We start from the raw sequence: 17,888 nt of genomic DNA on the forward strand, positions 1-17,888 counted from the left end.
GGTAATTATTTGCATTTTGGTATGCTCAATTATTTTGGGGTCGAATGTTCCTTTCTTAGGCCACGAGTACATGTGTGCTTTGGTTTGAAAAGTGCCACACTTGGCAAAGCTTACTAATTTTTGCCTTTTCGTTGAGGAAGGCTCCTTACATGTGCTCTATAGGAGTGCACATTTTTGTGGCTTGAGAGGCCATGAGATTGGCGTGGGTTTGACCCTGGTTGGTGGTGGTGTGGGCATTCAGTGGTGCCCTGGTTTTCTGAATGGGCATTGTTTGGGCAGGCAGACCCGCAGGGCATGTTTTGTTGGGAGCTAGTGGCTAAATATATGTGTGGGAAAAGGCTGAAAACTTTTCAGCCTGAGGCAATACAATGGCAATCAAAAAACACTTTTTACATGTATGATATCACAAACATTTCAGAGACAATAAAACATTGTTTTGCTTTACATTAGTAATCACAGTGTGCAGAGGATCATGACAGGACAAAGGCGATGGATTTGAGAGAAAATAGTAAAGGTAGAGCTCAGAGGTGCAGGATTCAGTCACAAAGATATAACGCAAGTCCCAAAGAGGAACTAATCATCCTGCAAAGCAGAGTAAAGTGAAAAGGTATGATCTCCTGTCAGAGGCGCATCCAAAATCTGAAAACTTTAATTATTCCTTTTACTTATTTTTGTTCCCTCTGACAGCACAGAAGCAGTTCCTCTGTAGCTCCCAGCAGAAAGTGAACGTGCGGAGGACGGCAGGAGGGGGGTGCAGGGTGGAGGTACTGTCATAGTTCTGTACACGTGTGCTGTTATATGCAGAAGCCAGTTGACTTGGGAACCTGGCGGCCCCCTCCTTAAATCCACTGATATTCGGGTAAGTCGGGGAGGCAGGAGTGCGGTTGAAGAACGCCAACCCCGCCACATAAGACTGCCCGAATACAAACCACTCCATATAGCCGGAGCCGGCAATAAGTGTTGACACAATAGCTGGAGCAGTTTGAACATAATTTTTTGCGTTGACAGAAGCAGTGGAGTTGGCAGCTAGAGTCAAGGCTGCAGCCTGCAGAGACACTGTTTTCTTCAGAAATGAACCTGAGAACCTACCACTCAGGGAGACAGCAGAATGCAAGGGGAGACACTGCTAAGTAAATTGAGGAGACTGTAAAAGTTAACTAGAGCTGACATTTCTATATGGCGGGATGCTGTGTGTCTGAAAAAATATATAGAGTTCTGAAGGATCTCCTGAGGGCGAGTGATGACGCGCGTGGTGTGCACGCGCGTCACTGCAAATGCTACTTTGCCGGCGATGAGCTTGCTATAACATGCATGCGCGCGCGCTCTTGTGCGCGTTCTAGCAAGCTCATCGCCGGCAAAGTAGCATTTCTGAGAGCAACAAAATGTCTCGGCCGAGACCAGCACATGAGCTGGAACAGGCCGAGACCTAAAAAACAGTTGCACATGTACAAGGGAGAGCATCTATGTGGGAGGCAAAAAACAGCTTTTTAACAGGGCGATGTGCACACAAGAGAAGGTGTGAATAAGGGCAGAGAGTATGTGTATAAGCAGGGCGCGTGAGGCAACCCTCAAGGAGTCATGTGCACACGAGAGAGTTTGCGTTTTGCAAAACCCGAGTTAGGCACATGCAATGAAAATTAAATAAGGAACATGAATACGCACACAAGAGCAGAGTGCGCGCTAAGGACATGAATTCATATATGGAGCAATCTACAGAGAATAACGCGCACACAAGAAAATGCACAGTTTGAGAGAGGCACGAGCAGTGTAACAACAATCAATTTATGAGCATGCGTTTAATACGCACAAGAGAGCAGAGAGTGTGTGTATTTACCAGAATTCACATATGAAGCACCCCTACAGAATACTACCCCCTCGCTAGAGCACACAAGAGAACAAGCTTTTTGAGAGCGAGGTGAAAGTGTAACAACAATCAACTTATGAGCATGTAGTCAATACACACAAGCGAGCAGACAGTGTGCGCATAGACCAGAATTCATATATGGAGCAGCTCCAAAGAATCATGCATGTACAAGAAAATGCGCATTTAGAGAGCGGGTGAACAGTGAGACAACAACTGAATTATGGGCAAGTAGTAGATACCCACATGGGAGCCGACAGTGTGTAGGAATGTTCCCTTTCTTACATGGTTACCCCCCATGTTTTGCCTGGTGTATGATGCAACTTTGACTGAAAGTGTGCTGGGTTCCTGCTAACCAGGTCCCCAGCACCAGTGTTCTTTCCATAAACTGTACCATTGCTCCACAATTGGCTCCCCTTTAGGCTCAATGTAAGTCCCTAGTAAAAGGTGCCCCTGGTACGTAGGGCATTGAGACTAAAGGCTAAAGCATGAATTGTGCTACCTAAGGGACCCTTCACCAAGCTCATGCAAAACTGCCATTGCAGCCTGCGCGTCTTGGGGCAGAAAAATGACGAGTCAACATGGCACACATCCCTGTCTACCATGCCTGCATACTACTACATGAGGTATAGGTCAGTGTAGGAAGGTGGATACCTGACTATAGTTACTCCAGATTTTTTGCCTAGTGTTTAGCTGGTTTTCGACTTAGTTGGCCTGGGATGCTGCTAATCAGGGCCACAGGCTATCTGCTCTCTCTGTAAAATGGACTCCATGTACCCTAGGCACATCTCCAATTGGGATTGGGTCACCTTATCAGCCCCTGCACAGTGTACTATAGGTACCCAGGGCATAGGTGCATCCAAGGCCTACCAGGGGCTGCAGCATATCTTTTGCCACCCCTGGCTGGCCATCCAAACTGACACAACTGGCTGAACACTCAGCTGGGGCAAGGTGGTGTAATCACCCCTTGCTTAGATATAGTATACCTATGTCTAAACCTATATCTGCACACATATGCACCTATAAGTCACGCCTATGGCAGGCCTTAACAATCCTGGAGGCAGAGTGCTTGGTTTTATGTGAGATGGTGCTCTAGCATGAGCTGATCCTGTCTGCAGCTTTCGGAACCATGTCCTTATAGATGTTCTGGGACATTGCCATACCATATACTCTTAATTGCATTATGAACCTCGCGGTTAAATGCTATCTATGGTTTGGCTTTATCAAAACATGTCGTGTAAGGTATCATACGCTTTGGGATACTACCCCCTCGCTAGTCCTGGCGGCGGGGGTAGCATTCCACCCTTCTAGAGGGATAAGACTTGTTACTTTCCTTAAACGCGGTTAAATCTAACCAGAGCCTCAGCATCACAAAATGGATGCTGCTGCCACAGACACAAGTCTGGCCTCCTGCTGCTGACCGAAACTCCGGCAGGGGAGGCCTGGACAAAAGGTTTCCTGTCACAGGGAGGTGCTAGCACTACCCAGACAGGAGATAGTGTATTGGGGCAGGGAGGGCTGAATGAAACTAGACACTGCCTTTCGGCACACAAGGTGTCCCATGCAAAGTCCAATTCAAACCGGTGCTGGGGCACTCCAGCCCCAGCTCTGCAGCAAAACTGGACAAAGGGAAAGGGGTGTAACCACCCCCTTCCTGGGTCCCACCCATAGGAGGGACCTAGCAGGAGATCCAGCCCCTTGATTTGGAATAAAGGTAGGAGCTGTGCCATGAAACATTAGATCATCTTGACTGAAACTTTGATACAAAACTCTGGACCCTTCGACATCCTACTCGACGTAGAAGACTGAAGAATCTCCCTTGTGGTCAAGGAGCGACCACCCTGCATAAGCTGGCACCATCAGCGCTCAAAGGTTTTCTTTGCCGTTGCTCCCGCCGGAGCTCGACAGAGAGAGACCAACAAGACCTGGACTCCCAGACTTCCAACAGCCCGATCCACAGTCCCAGCAAAGCTGAGACCCGTGGAGGCGACGTGGGACCGGCCATCTTGGAAAGCCAGCGAAGTGCTTCCTGTGCAGCTCCCGAGGCACCCTCTAAGCTGTGCATTGGGGATTGAGAAGCCCCAGCCCCGAGCAGCTTTTGCACCAAAGATCACCTCTCCACACTCCTCGAGTGCTGCGTGGGGCCCTTTTGCATTTTTCCTGCTCAACACGTTGTCCAGTCACTTGCCCGTTGGCTAGTGGCCTCCGCGACGACGATCCTTCAAATTTACACTGCTGGTCTGGTTGCTCCAGACTGGCCTTCGCTCCCCTGAAAAGGAGCAGCCGATCTGACCTTGCTGGTCCGATCCAGAAGCCATCTCCGATTCCTGCGTGGGTTGCATTTGCCAAGGCTTGTTGACTCCTATTCAAGAGCCAACAGCTAGAGCCTTTGTGGGACAGTCCGTGTCCACCTCCTGGTGGTCGTCGATCCATCCTGGTCCACGTGGCAGCAGAGACAAACTACCCGACATCACCTGATCGCAACCCAACATCGCCTGGTTCCCTCCTGGTTCCATCCTGGTCACTGGCTAGTGACCCAGACTCTGTCCCCTCTGCTTTCAGGTACTCTACATCTTCGATCCACCCTTGGATCCAACCGGACTCTTCTCTCCTGGTCGCCTGCAGCATCTTTTCCTCCAGGCTCCATAGAACTCCACAAGGAAACCCGACGCACTTTGACACCTATGCATGCACCTGCTTCCTGTGGGTGAGGTAACGAGAGTACTCCGGTGCTCCTGTAGTGGTTTACACCTCTAGTGTCTTAGTTTTAAGTGGTTAAGTTTTAGTCCAGTCGGAAGACTCCTAAATCAGTAACTTTCTAACTTTTACGCACCATTGACTTCTTTTGGTGCAACGGTTGCCTATAGACACTGCACCCGTATCCTGTGGGCCTCCCCCGACCTAACCTTCGGTAGTCCAGTGTAGCACCAGCAATTCTCAAGGCCCTAGGCCTTACCATTGTTTGTGACGTGGTTCTTATACCACTATTTTAGTATATGGTTTGAGGGGCCACCCGGCCTATCCATATTTGTGCAACTTTTGTATGTTGTATGAAGTTCTTTGTTTAACGCTTGTGCTTCTGTGCTCATAAAGAGTACAGGGGATTATTCTAGTAATAAATACATATATTTTATAATATATAACTTGTGTGGTGTTCTTTCATTTGATGTTAAAAGGATTGCATATGGTAAAACAGCTGGCTTCACATGCCCTCTTGAGTTTAGCCTAAGACTGTTTTTGTCCATGCTACCACTAGGATAGCTGGTCTATAAGGTTGACTTACAACCAATCACCATAAGGGTCATTTGGATTGGTACAAGGTGCTCACTAGTATAGTGATCATCATATACCAGGCCAACTTCTCACAGTCAGTCACTCCTACAGCAGGCCTTGCAGCCATGAGGCAGGGTGCACTGTACCCCATGTGTGGACATATCTGCATGAGCAAGTGTGTCCGTGTAATATCAAAGTCTATTCTTAGATATCACAAGTGCACAGGGAAGCCATAATAAGTGCATGGGCTGGACACTTGTGAATATGAGTTCCCCAGCTACATGATGGCTTCACTGTAACCCCAGATGTTTGGTTCCAAACATCTCGTCTTAATAAACCCACACTACTGCCAGTGTTAGATTTAATATTAAATGCACATCGAGGGCATCTTAAGGATGCCCCCAAAAACCTACCAACTACTAGTGTTTTGAAGCGGGCGGCGCTTCCCAGTAACACCGGGACTGGTCCAGCCAATGGAATTCTGACAATGCCTCCTGGGCGGAAACCACAAATGTTGTACTGACCGCAGAGCCCGAGCTAGCATGGCCGATGCCCAGTGGAGCTGTTTAGGCAGCTATAGAGGAGATTGGCTCTGGTTTCACCCCTTGACCGTCACCTACCCAACTGGACATTGGACATAGTTTTTCCTAATCTCTCCGCTGTGTTTCCATTTCTTCCCCACCTCCTCCCTCCTTGATCCCCCCCTCCCCTTCCTGCCCTACGTGGAGCCGTGGAGTCAGTTACCTCACGGTTTTTGCATTGAATTTTGGTATATTCCGCCATTTTGAGATAATTGCTACCGTGACCTGGGTCCTCATTCTTGGCGATTTCGACCGATCCTCATTTCTGCTGATCCGCTCCTTTGTTCTTCTGACTGACCTTTTCCTCTTGTCAACCCCCCCTCCCCAAGGTCTCTAACACCCCTCCCTTCCTATTCTTTCACCGATACACAGGACGTTTTTTGGATTGTTTGTTATTAGCCCGTTTGTTTGTTGTTTCACTTTGACTGTTTTGTCCCCCTGAAGTACTTTCCCCCTTGCCGGTCTGCCTAACTTGATATGCATTCCTTACCCCTTTTTACCATTCCCCCTCTACCTTCCATGCCCCATTGGACGTGTGTCTTGACTATGCTAGGCTCTAATAACTCATGTTATTGTTTAATCACTGTTTTTTCTCCTATGTTATACTTTGCTCCTGTAACTGATGTAATTTATTTTTTATAACTTGTAACTCGCTGATCCTCATTTAAAGCGCTCTGATACCTACGGGTCTAGCCAGCGCTATATAAAACTCTGCAAATAAATAAATATATAGTGAGTGGCCCAGTTGTCCTGATCTTGCCCCTGCCAGCTGTTTGAGCCTAATTGTGAGGAACAACTTTGCACACACTGCCCAGCCGAGCTTACCACTCTGCATCTAAGCCCCCTGGCCTGGGTACCGAAGAACCAGCTGTGCCCCCTTGCTCCAAGACCCCTCATGACCCAATCCCCAGTTTGGGAGCTCTCAGACTTGACCCCAAGTCCCCCTGTGCAGCCTGTTTCCAGGTGGCCCCTCTGTAGTGCGCACACCTACCAAACTCGTCTGCACCTTGCTCCTGGCTAAAACCAGGCAGTTCCTGAGGAACTGCTTGTAGTACTTTGGACATTATCCACTAAAATCCGAAATCCAGAAACCGACTGTACATACCTTTATGCATACATGCCTTTTGCTCCCATAAGATTGCATGGTGCAGAAAGGCACATAACTTTCAAAAGTTTCCTTACCTGTAAAAATAAATAACAACAACAGTACTTACTTTGGAACTAAGTTCTTGGTTGTACAACATATATAAAAAGAAGTGTTATTTTTCTACTTTGGTCTCAGATTTATTATTTGAATGAGCGTCTCATTTATTGCCTCTGTGAATACAACAGATGCTTAGCACTACCCTCTGATAATCCTAACTGCTCACCCACACTGCTATAAGAGAGAGCCTTAGTACTACTTTAGCCTCTGTAAACCAATTGGGGATTCACTGGACTCTTTACACAATGTACTTATTTTCAGGGCACTATATAGAGAGCCAGCTTCTTACAATGTATTGACCAGAATTCACATATGGGGCAATCCCATAGAATAACATGCACACAAGAAAATGTCTGTCTTGAGAGCGGGTGAACAGTGTAACCGTTTGTAGAGTTTTTATTATAACAACAAGGGTATGCCCTTTAAGAGTGCATGTGAGAGCTTTGTGTGCAGCTGGCACATAAGAAAAGCGGTCTACAAAGGGTGGGGTGTGCTAGCCGGGCATGATAATGGCAATGTAAACAGCTGATTAAGAGAACACTTGAAAGCGAGCCACAGCAGCAATGCGATCCTGTTAAGTAGGCGCCTCTTGACCACAGACTATAATGCAAACAATGAGAATTGTTACAGCAGTGCGGGCCTCTGTTCTTCAGAAAACAACGATGTGGACAATATCAATGTGCTCCTGAAGCTAAGGTTTCTCTCATTCAGACAGGAATGATGAGGACAATATCAATGCATTCCTGCAGTGCAGGCTTCGCTCATTTATGCAACACTCATACCTCATTCATATCGCATATATGTACGTAATTACCTCCTAGGTACACTGTCCCTGGTCCGAAATGAAAACAGTTTACTCTGTTTTTCTTTTTCTACTCTCAACCCTCAGGGGGTGCTAAGAAACCCTCCTGCACTAAGCTTGTGGTTAACTAAAAAATATGAGGTTGAGGCTCACGTGCCTCCAGGTTACCTTGATCAGGAGTGCTTGGTGAAACTATTTTTATGCTTAAAGTACCTACACGCCACTCTGATTAGAAATGCTAGAAGAATCAATTTTTATGCTTAAAAAGTACCTCCAGGTCACTCTAATCACGCGTGCTAGGTGACTAGTCCACAATAAATAATAATACAAAAAGCAACTCTAGTCCACTTTTAACTATGAGTGCTAGGTGAATCTATTTTTACCCGTACTGCTTCTGTTTGCTACGCTATACTGTTCATATTATTTAGGAAAGAAAACCTAATTGCGGCGTCTTACCCTTTCCAACAGCCACCAGTGGACAGATCCTGTCCGCCAGTGCTGGCAGGGTTTCAATAAAAGAGAGGTGCCTGCTGCACCTTTTTCTTCAGAAATGCATGCAGAGTGGGCTTGGACGGCTGGATCCTCCTATCCCCAGATTGCAGTCAGGGTATTCAGAATGATCAGCTCTCATATGTCTTGCCAAATGTTCTAAACAGGTTCTAACTATCAAAAAAGAGAACAGCAATGCTTGGCAATCAGGAACAGTTTAAGATTAATTAAACAATAAAGGCCGGGAAAAACAGCCACATCTCTTACAGTTGTGTGCTGAAATTCAACTGGCATTAGGTACAAGGCATGCTTTATACTGTACAGTGGGTTCAATAAAGAGGTCATCCCCATTTGGGCAGGAAATATTGGTACAGTGTGCCATAAATTACATGTTAGATGCTTAATCCCAACCTAATAGAATGGGCCATAAATACCAACTGTATGTCGCATTCTGAGATGGTTCAGGTGGCCAGGTGTGTGTAATCTAGGGTGCCGCTTACTACTAGGCATTGTTTGGGCTTTATCTGATTAATACAGCTGGCCGGTTGCTCTGGTATTGCGTCCTTGGGTGAATGCAGGCCTTCTGCTGAGCCTTTGTTTGTGTTTAGGAGTGTGCACATCTGACTTGCTTCTTACGCCTTACATTCTTGGGCATATGTGATTTACTGCTGCAATCTTCTAGGTGTGTTTGACGCTGTTCCATATCTGGTGTTTCCATCACAGGAAGCGCTAGGGGTAAACAGAGGGCAGTTGTGTTATGTTGATCTGATTAAGAGTCACTCTAAAACTTTAACAAGTGTTTTATTGTGAATTTGGGTAGCGCAGGCAACAGTTGCTCTGCGGTGTGCTGGACTCCTAAAAGCGGGACCTATTTATAAATCAAGCTGATGCTAACATTCCAAAGTTTTCTTTAAAGCTTGCAGCAATGAGAAACAATGCTGGCAAGAGAGGTGATCTGGTACCCCAAAAAGTGTGTAATCAAATTTAACCCACTCTCTCTTTTGACAGATAGTATGGGTAACCCTAAATTCAGAGGTGAATGAATAACGGTTGTTCCTAAACTCAAGTGTCTTGCGCACATTTCAGAAATGCATTGGTTTCCTTCCTGGCCATTTTTCATTCATTATACTTGACCATATGAATTGCTACACATTGTTACACAATAAATAAAACATAAGCTGAATCTCAGCTTTTGAATTAAGAGGATCATGTGTTTTTGGAAAACTTACAAACCATAAATCCCCGCCAAGACGCGTCAGTTGGACAGAACTGTATATTTATTTTGTAAAATGTGTCATATTGAAAGAAATTACACATAAAAACGCGGTCCCCAATGAAACATTTTTCCTATTCATTCTCATTGGTTTTAGATTTCAATGATTAGTTTATTTGGGAAAATCTTGAGGGATCTACACAAATGAGAACTAGGTGAATTCTGTCTGCTTTTCAGAAATGTACAGCTTTTTGTTATCACCAAATGGATTCACACCTAAACAACAAACTACAAGCGGGTTGAAACAAAAACAAAAAATCAGGGAAAGGATCTACCTCTTAGAAAAATGTAAAAACTGCAGTTAAAAATGCTTAGGATATAACTCTGGTTGTTCCTGAAAGCTGCTTAGACCTATTTTAATTGCAGTGCTTGTTTTTAGTGTTAGCTTTCTTAACGTGTTAAAGTGCTCAAATTATTTTCACTGTGAATTGTTTTAGTGTAAACTGCCCTCCCTGCTATACTACATAAAACAGATTGTTTTGCTTTTAGTAAATTACTTCCATTGTCTCGCTTGTTGATCTAGGGATGTCTTTGTTTAACAACATGAATTAATCAAGGTAGAAATTCTAGTGAACAGCTGTTACGCCACGCCTCTTGTAAAAACTATAGCATATCTACATACATGTCAATAGACACGATTCAGGCGGGAGACTACCGATTTTTCAAGCCAAAAATGGCTTTATCTCCGCTATCTCTCGCCTGAAATTGTATTTTCTACAATAGAAGTCAATGGGGAATTTTCATTCTCCCGATTTTTTACTTTAAATCTCCCACTTTCCTGACCTAAAATGTTGGCATGTATGTATCTTCACGACCACGCACTTTTTTTTACTTCACCGTCCGTTTTCATTTCACTTGAAGCCCTAGACAAGACACCTATTAGAGAACTACCCTTGCAGTTACCCAGCCCGAGCACCAGAAACGTGGGGAGGGCAGCAGAGGCAGCCAGGATGGTCTGCGCGGTAAGCCCAGGTAGCCATGCCTTGTGCAAAGCTACTTTGACCATTGCACTGCATATATACTTTGGCCTGCTTCTATCATCCATAACCGTGGGCGGCAGCTGCACGAAATATCCAGTCTTCGACCGCCCGGGCCAGCACTAAAAATGTACTACACAATTGTGAAGGGCTCTGACACCTTCGGGTAAAGTCCGCGCTATATAAAAACGCATACAATAAATAAATAAATATAGTATGTTCTCAACGACCGAGGGGGGCGTACTCCTAAAGTACGAGGCGGATCACGGATTTCCTATGTTTATAACCCCGTGGTGGAAGTGCGGACTGCACAGCCAATGAGCACATCAGAATTTTGTATAGCGAACTACGATTGGCAGTCCTGTCGTTAATGCTCCAATCCCAGGTGACCTTACGCAAGGCGAGATCCTTACGCCTTCAGGTCTATGTTCAATCATTGGAGTGGCTGTCGTGAACCCGGAAGTATCTAAATTGTAGGTAAATCTATCGTATAAAAAGGTCAACAACGGACAGTAACTTGAATTAATTTACCGCCCATCTCTGTAAGTAATGTTCCGTAGGCTATCTTGCTGATAAAGAGGGTGCCTTCCCACTAATTACTGTACTTATGTGCATAGCTTCCATCTTTTCGAACTTGTGACAGCAGTTTTGTCTCACCTGCATTAAGGTTACTTCTTCATTTCCATATCAATGCATTGAACATTTATATTCTAGGAGGGTCATCGAAGATAACTGGTACGTTGTTATAGAATACGTTAGTTGAAAGGAGGGTGGAGCCTCTGGCTAAAAGTCAGCTGTAATACCTTTTCGTGGGCTAGCGGTAATAGCACCCAGGGCTTTAAATGGGATGAAAAGACTGGGGGTCTCTCAAAGGGGCGTGACCGACGTAATTAAGGGCATGGCTTAAACCACAAACTGAAAATCTATGCTCAGCAAAGTGTGCCGCCTGACTGGTATTTTGCTGTCACTACATTCAGATATATATTACAGCAAGTAAGATTACACCTACAACAAGCCAGTGCTATTGGTTTGTCAGTTGCATAAGATAAATAAGTAGCAACTATGGCTTCGTAGTATAGCATATTGGGGAGAAGATGTGGTCTTGTAATGTAGCCTGCACCCCCAAGGAAAACGCTGCAGCCACTGTGAGGTTTGTTGCTTTTTTATTATTCTTATTATCCCTAAAGAGCGCCGAGCCTCTGCTGCTCGTACCGGCTCTTCGCGCCAATCTCCCGCGATGCGCGCGCAGCCCAACATGGCCGCCAGCACGTCACGTCGCCGACGTGACGTGCGAACACTAGAACGTGCCACTACATATCTCCCCTTCTTCCAATACATAACATTTTAACCTACAGTCCGCCGTTCATGTCATAGTCTCTCAACCTTGCTGGCTTGACTGCCGCTCTACCCCTCCGGGTCAGTCTTACCGGGGTAGTGGGAGCCACTCCTTCGCTTCTTTCTCCGCTTCCTAGCGCGGCCGCGCTTCCATCTCCTCCACTCAGGTCCTCTCCGACCGTCTGCCCCTGGTCGCCTTCGACAGTCTTTTCCTTTTGTTGTTCTCCTCTTACATCAGGCTCTGTCTCCCGATGTTCCGGTTGGACAGTTCCTTTTTCCTCGTCTCCTACGTCTGTTTCACCATTGTTCCAACTTAGAATCTTGTTGCATCTCGCCATGCGGTCCTGCGACCATACGTTTCCGTCGCTCAGCAAGGCCGCTCTGCCCAGTACTTCCTTCACCTGCATGGGCTTGCTGTATTTACTCTCTCCTTTCCTTTGTAGCGTGGCCAACTCTACTCGCACTCATTCTCCTTTTTCCAGTCCAGTGTCCTTCACGTTTCTCCAGTTGTCGTAGTGTTTGGTGTAAACAGTTTGTGCTTTCTCCAGGTTGGCTCGCACCACTGCTGGGGACCACTCACTCATTATTGTTTTCTCTTTCCACACCCGATTGTCTTGGGTGAATGGTTCGCGGCCTTTCAGTATCTGGAATGGGCTATAACCGGTCCCTGTAGGGGTGATCCTGTACGCCCACACCATGTGCCATATCTCCTTTTCCCAGTCCTTGTTGTCAGAGATGGCAGCTTGAACCGACCCCATCACCACTCTGTTAAAACTCTCCACTAGACCGTTCCCAGCCGGGTGGTATATTTATTTTTATTTATTTATTTTGAGCGATTTTTAGAGCGCGCAAATACCCAAGGGTGTCTCGGTGCTGTAGTTGCAGAGCTCTCAATTGGGAAGGATAGTTTGAGATCAAAACAACCAAGTTTTGAGTTTTTTCCTGAAATTGAGTAGTGTCGGAGCAGTTTTGATGTGGAGGGGCAGCGTATTCCACAGTTTGGCTGTGGCGATGGTGAAACGTTTGTCACCCCAATTTGCTCTTCTTGTGCGAGGGACTCTTAGCAAGTGGGCTGAAGATGAGCGTAGCGTTTTTGAGTGTTCGAGCGGAAGGAAGGCTTGTTTTAGAAATAGTGGGCCTTGGTTGTGGATAGCTTTATATGCTATGCATAGAGCCTTGAATTTGATCCGACTCCTTACTGGCAGCCAGTATATGGATGTGTGCTTTTCTAGGATGCCATTCCTTTGCATAAATTTGATCCATTTTTCTGATCTGAATTGGGGGCCATTGCCACTGAGGATGGACTTTGGGATGCCTTCCCTCACAAAAGTGTCGGCCAGAAATTTTACAATGGTCTCGGTGTCCATCGCCTCGTCTACCTTCAATTCCGGCCACTTCGAGTACCTGTCCACAAGAACACATACGTATTTTTGGACTCCATGTACGTCTAAGATCGGGCCTAGAATATCTACCGATAGTTCCTCCCATGGATTTCTCGGCGGGTCGAATTTGCCCAGAGCTGGACGCAGCGGTTTGAGAGTCTTATCTGCGCCTTGACACCGTGAACAGTCTCTGACATGTCTCTCTGCCCTTACATCCATTCCTGGCCACCAGTAGTTTTGCTTGGCCCTCAATTTCAGTTTACCAATTCCCAGGTGTCCCTCGTGGAGCATGTCCAGTAGTTTGGGGATGATGCCGGTTGGGGGAATGACCTTCTCTCCCCTGTACACAAATACTCCTCGGTCGTCCATCGACAGCTCTTCCCTGACTTCAAACTATGGGTTGAGTTCCCCACGGGTCTGCCTCTTGTCAGGCCATCCCTTGGTGATATGTGATTTCACTTCTCCTAGAATCTGGTCCTCCTCGTACGCCTGTTTCCATTCTTGATGGCTGATGGTGTTTTCTTGGTCTTCCGTGAGTGCTACCCATTCTTCTGTTCCCACTTTGTCTTCCTCGCTCGGCTCCATGGCTGCTGCTCTGCTCAAATAGTCTGCCACTCTGTTTTTACTCCCTGGGATATACTCCACGTCATACCTGAATTCAAGCAGTTTCAGCGTCATTTTGGAGATCCTGGGCATTGCGTCGGCATGCCCACTCGATGTTAGCGCTTTCAGTAGGGGCTTATGGTCCGTCCTCAATTGGAATCTTGTGCCCCATAGGAACTGTCTGAATCTGGTCGTAGCCCACACCACTGCTAGCATTTCTTTTTCTATTACGCTGTACTTCTTTTCCGTTTCACTCAGCATGCGGGATGCGAAGCTTAGCGTCTCCATCCTTCCTTGCCCTCGGTCTTGCATGAGGACAGCTCCCAGCCCCTTATCGCTGGCGTCTGTGGTCAGTACCGTCATCCCTTGGGGGTCGTACCCTTGGAGTGGTATTGCTCCTGCTACTTCCTTCTTGATGACATCAAACTCCTTTTGTGCTTCCTCTGACCAGCGAAATTCTGTGTTGTCTCTTGTCAGCTGCCTCATGTGATGGGTCTTGGAGGCGAAGTGTTGCACAAACTTGCTATAATACTCCGCCATTCCTATAAATGATCTGACTTCTTCCTTGTTGGTGGGTGGAGGTGCCTCACAGATCGCTTTCACGTTCTCTGCTTTCGGAGTCACTCCTCGTACTCCTATTTCGTGTCCTAGGTAGGTCACCGACTCCATTCCAATCCGGCACTTGGTCCATTCCGCTGTGAGGCCCTTTCTCTCCAGGATCTTTAGTACATTTCCGAGTTATTCATCATGATCGGGTCTGTCTCGCCCCATCACCAGGATGTCGTCCTGGAAGTATTGGACGCCGGTCGTGTCTTTGAACAATTGGTGCATCAGCTTCTGGAATACTGCTGCCGCCGAGGCCAGCCCGAACGGCATGCGGCGGAACTGATAACACCCGAATGGGGTGATGAACGACGTGAGTCTGCGGCTCTCCGGGTGTAGTGCAATCTGATGGTAGGCTGAGGTCAAGTCTATGGTGGAGCACCACTTGATTCCCTTGGTGCTGGCCAGCATCTCTTCTATTCTGGGTAAGGGGAACCTCTCTACCAGTATGTTTTTGTTCAGTTCGCGCAGGTCGACACACAGCCTGACCTTACCGCTGGGTTTCTTAACTACCACCAGAGGCGCCAGCCACTCAGCGCACGTGATGGGCTCAATGATCCCCTTGCTTTCTAAGTCCTGAAGTTCTTCCCGTACTGCTTCCCTCACTGCCAAAGGGATATTCCTTGCTTTGTGGGCCACCGGCACAGCATCTTCTTTCAGAATGATTTTATGTGCGAATTTCTCCAATCTTCCCACCGTGCCACCAAATACTTTTGGGTATTCGCTTCTCCATTTGTCGAGGTCTGGCCATGCTTCCGGTTCCATAAGTAGTATTTGCTCTTTACCTCCCGGATCCAGCTTGATGCCTAAGTCGCCTTGGTCGAGCCATCCTAGGACCGAGGCGCCCTTCTCTGACACATAGAGCTTGCAGTAAGCGGACCGGCCTCTAAATTCAAAGTTTAATGGTCTGAATCCTGCCATTGGTATGCGGTCCCCATTGTACGTGACTGGGCGGATGTCCAGCTTCTCTAGTTCTGGGCCTAGATGCGGTGCAAATCTCTCCTCCCATACCGCTCTCTGGACGATGGTGTAGGGTGAGCCTGTGTCAGCCACCACGCTGATTGTAATTCCTCCTATCAACATTTCCAGGACAGGTTTCATTGTCCTTCTGCCATCGACGCTCAGAACTTGGCCATCCACGCTCAACACCTCGTCGTAGATGCAGAGTACTGTTACAACATCCTCCTCGGTACCGTCTTCCTGTTCGTCGCTTCCTTGACCGACGTATCTCACCGTGCCGTTGCCTTGCCATTTGCTGGGTCCCTTCTCCAGCGACCTCCTGTTCTGGTAGTCTTTGCGGGGCTCCTCATTGTCCACTTTGTTCACCATGACGCTAGGCGCTGTTTCCTTCTTTGTTACTTCCGCACACCTGCGTGCTAATTCAGCTGTTTTGACGATGACCATCACCTCCTTTAGAGTGGTGTCCCCACTGGCCCATAATTTGTCCTGCACTGCGGTGCACGTGGTGTGCATCACCACCTGGTCCTTAATGAACTCCTCTGCCCAGTTGTCGTATCTGCACGTGGACGCCAGCCGCTTCAGTGCCGCCACGTATTCTTCCACCGTCTCTCCTGGCCGTTGCTTTCTCTACTGGAAATTGAATCTATCCACCGAGACACACACCGCCGGCCTGAAATGTTCATTTAGGTCATCAATTGCGTGGGCGTACACGTCATCGTCTGTGTTCGCTCTCTGTTTTGGTACTAGGCTTTTGTAGATTCTCAGACCTTCCGGGCCTAGGTTTAGTTGCAAGATGCGTTTTTTTCTCGTGGGTTTGAATTGTTCTTCATTTTCGTCTTCTAAGACTCCAATGAAATTATCAATGCATTCTCTCCAGTCCTCCCACTTCATAAGTGGTTCTCCGGGTCTGGGTAGAAACTGCACCGGCGCCATTGCATATCCAGCTTGCGCGCTCATTTTCTCGCTCTTGACCATGGGTTGTGCACTGCCTTGGCTTCTGGGGCTCCCTGGCGTGTTGTCTTGCTCTTCCTTACTTGCTTGGGCTTGGGGACTACCTGCGTCAGCCCCCTCGCTCTTTGGTGAGGTATCCAGCGCAGTTCCCCCTGTCTTGTGCGTCGTAGCGTGATCTTGCGCGCTCTGCTTTGCGTTTTTGGGGTCAGTCTACCCTCTGTGGGTTAGCTGTACTGCTCTTCTGGGTGCCCTAGGGCTCTGCCACGCTCTTTAAGGTACCTGTGTGGTAGTTGTTGGTCTGTCCTGGCCCTCTGTTCCTCTGGGCACTTGGCTCTGTGGTCCTGCTGGGCCTGGTGTTTCCTGCCCACCGGTGTAGTTGCTGTTTCCCTCGGTGCTGTTTCCTTGCTGTGTGTGGGGGGGGGGGGGGGTCTACCATCCCACCTTCGTCGCCATTGTAATGTAGCCTGCACCCCCAAGGAAACGCTGCAGCCACTGTGAGGTTTGTTGCTTATTTATTATTCTTATTATCCCTAAAGAGCGCCGAGCCTCTGCTGCTCGTACCGGCTCTTCGCGCCAATCTCCCGCGATGCGCACGCAGCCCGACATGGCCGCCAGCACGTCACGTCGCTGACGTGACGTGCGAACACTAGAACGCGCCACTACAGGTCTGACGGCTAGATTGACGACTTTGGAGCTGGAAAACCACGATTCGAACCTCGGGGTCTCATCCACATCCTGTGTAATTCTGGGCAAATCACTTAATCTCCCTGTGTCTACCAAAAAATTAATGTGTCCTTGTGTGACGTAACCAGTGCTCATGTAAAGCGTTCCAATAACTTTGGGTCAAGTTCGCGCTATATAAATCTGCAAAAAAAAAAATTGAAAATGCGTCCGTTCTGAAATATCTATTGTGAGTCTCTTTGAAGTTACATCAAAGGCAGTGAAGGGTGGCACTGCTGCAGAGGTAAGATGCATTTTTTTTCAACAAGGGTGAGATAGGGACCTCTTAGCACCTGCTTCTAGAACTGCCGGTGCTCAGCACCACTTAAAGCCATGACATCACCTACTGTCATTTGTTGCCGATAATTTAGATAAATTCACAACCTGACCTTTATAACCACCTTTCTCCCTTTGGGCATGAAACTCTCTCTCTGAGGGCGAACTCTTAAGACTCATTGGATCTGGATTTATAAATCACCTCCTATGTGTCACAAAATAACAGTGCGCTGTGCATGCCATAACTTTAAAGAAGAATACGCCTTTAATTTGTAGGCGGGAATTTGAGCAGTTAAACATCTGATACAAACAAACTAGAAGGTACTAACATCTTCTCTGGAAGAGGTATACCTTCAAACTTCAGTGGCAGCTTGTAGCTTTTTAAAGCAGTGGTGCGTGTAAGGCACATTACACTGTTACTGAGCGAACAAAGTAAGTGACAACAGACTCAAGGGGGTTTCGGGCTAAAGGACATTGGGCTAGCTGCACGACTATTATATTTTGCGAGTAGCTGATTGCGATTTTCTTTACGAGTCGTAATTCGACACTTGCAAAATGAAATGCACTAATGTGTCTCAGACACATTTAGTGGTTCCCA

At 47.2% G+C, this 17,888-nt stretch overlaps 1 protein-coding gene across 5 annotated transcripts in view; it reads left to right on the forward strand.

The window, feature by feature from the left end:
* The window catches only part of LOC147716743 (dehydrogenase/reductase SDR family member 4-like), a 247,875-nt gene that overhangs the window by 114,998 nt on the left and 114,989 nt on the right, over positions 1-17,888 (forward strand). The window contains exon 1 of one of the 5 annotated variants that reach the window (XM_086923685.1): positions 10,770-10,933. The exons of 1 other annotated variant lie outside the window; for it this stretch is intronic. The gene's annotated coding sequence lies outside the window, so the exon portion shown is untranslated. Of the gene's footprint in view, positions 1-10,769; positions 11,003-17,888 lie in introns of those variants that run through there. 3 more of the 5 variants (XM_086923684.1, XM_086923681.1, XM_086923683.1) reach the window with 3 other exon arrangements.

Source organism: Lissotriton vulgaris, chromosome 5 (assembly GCF_964263255.1).
Source record: "Lissotriton vulgaris chromosome 5, aLisVul1.2, whole genome shotgun sequence".
NCBI classification, from domain to species: Eukaryota; Metazoa; Chordata; class Amphibia; order Caudata; family Salamandridae; genus Lissotriton; species Lissotriton vulgaris.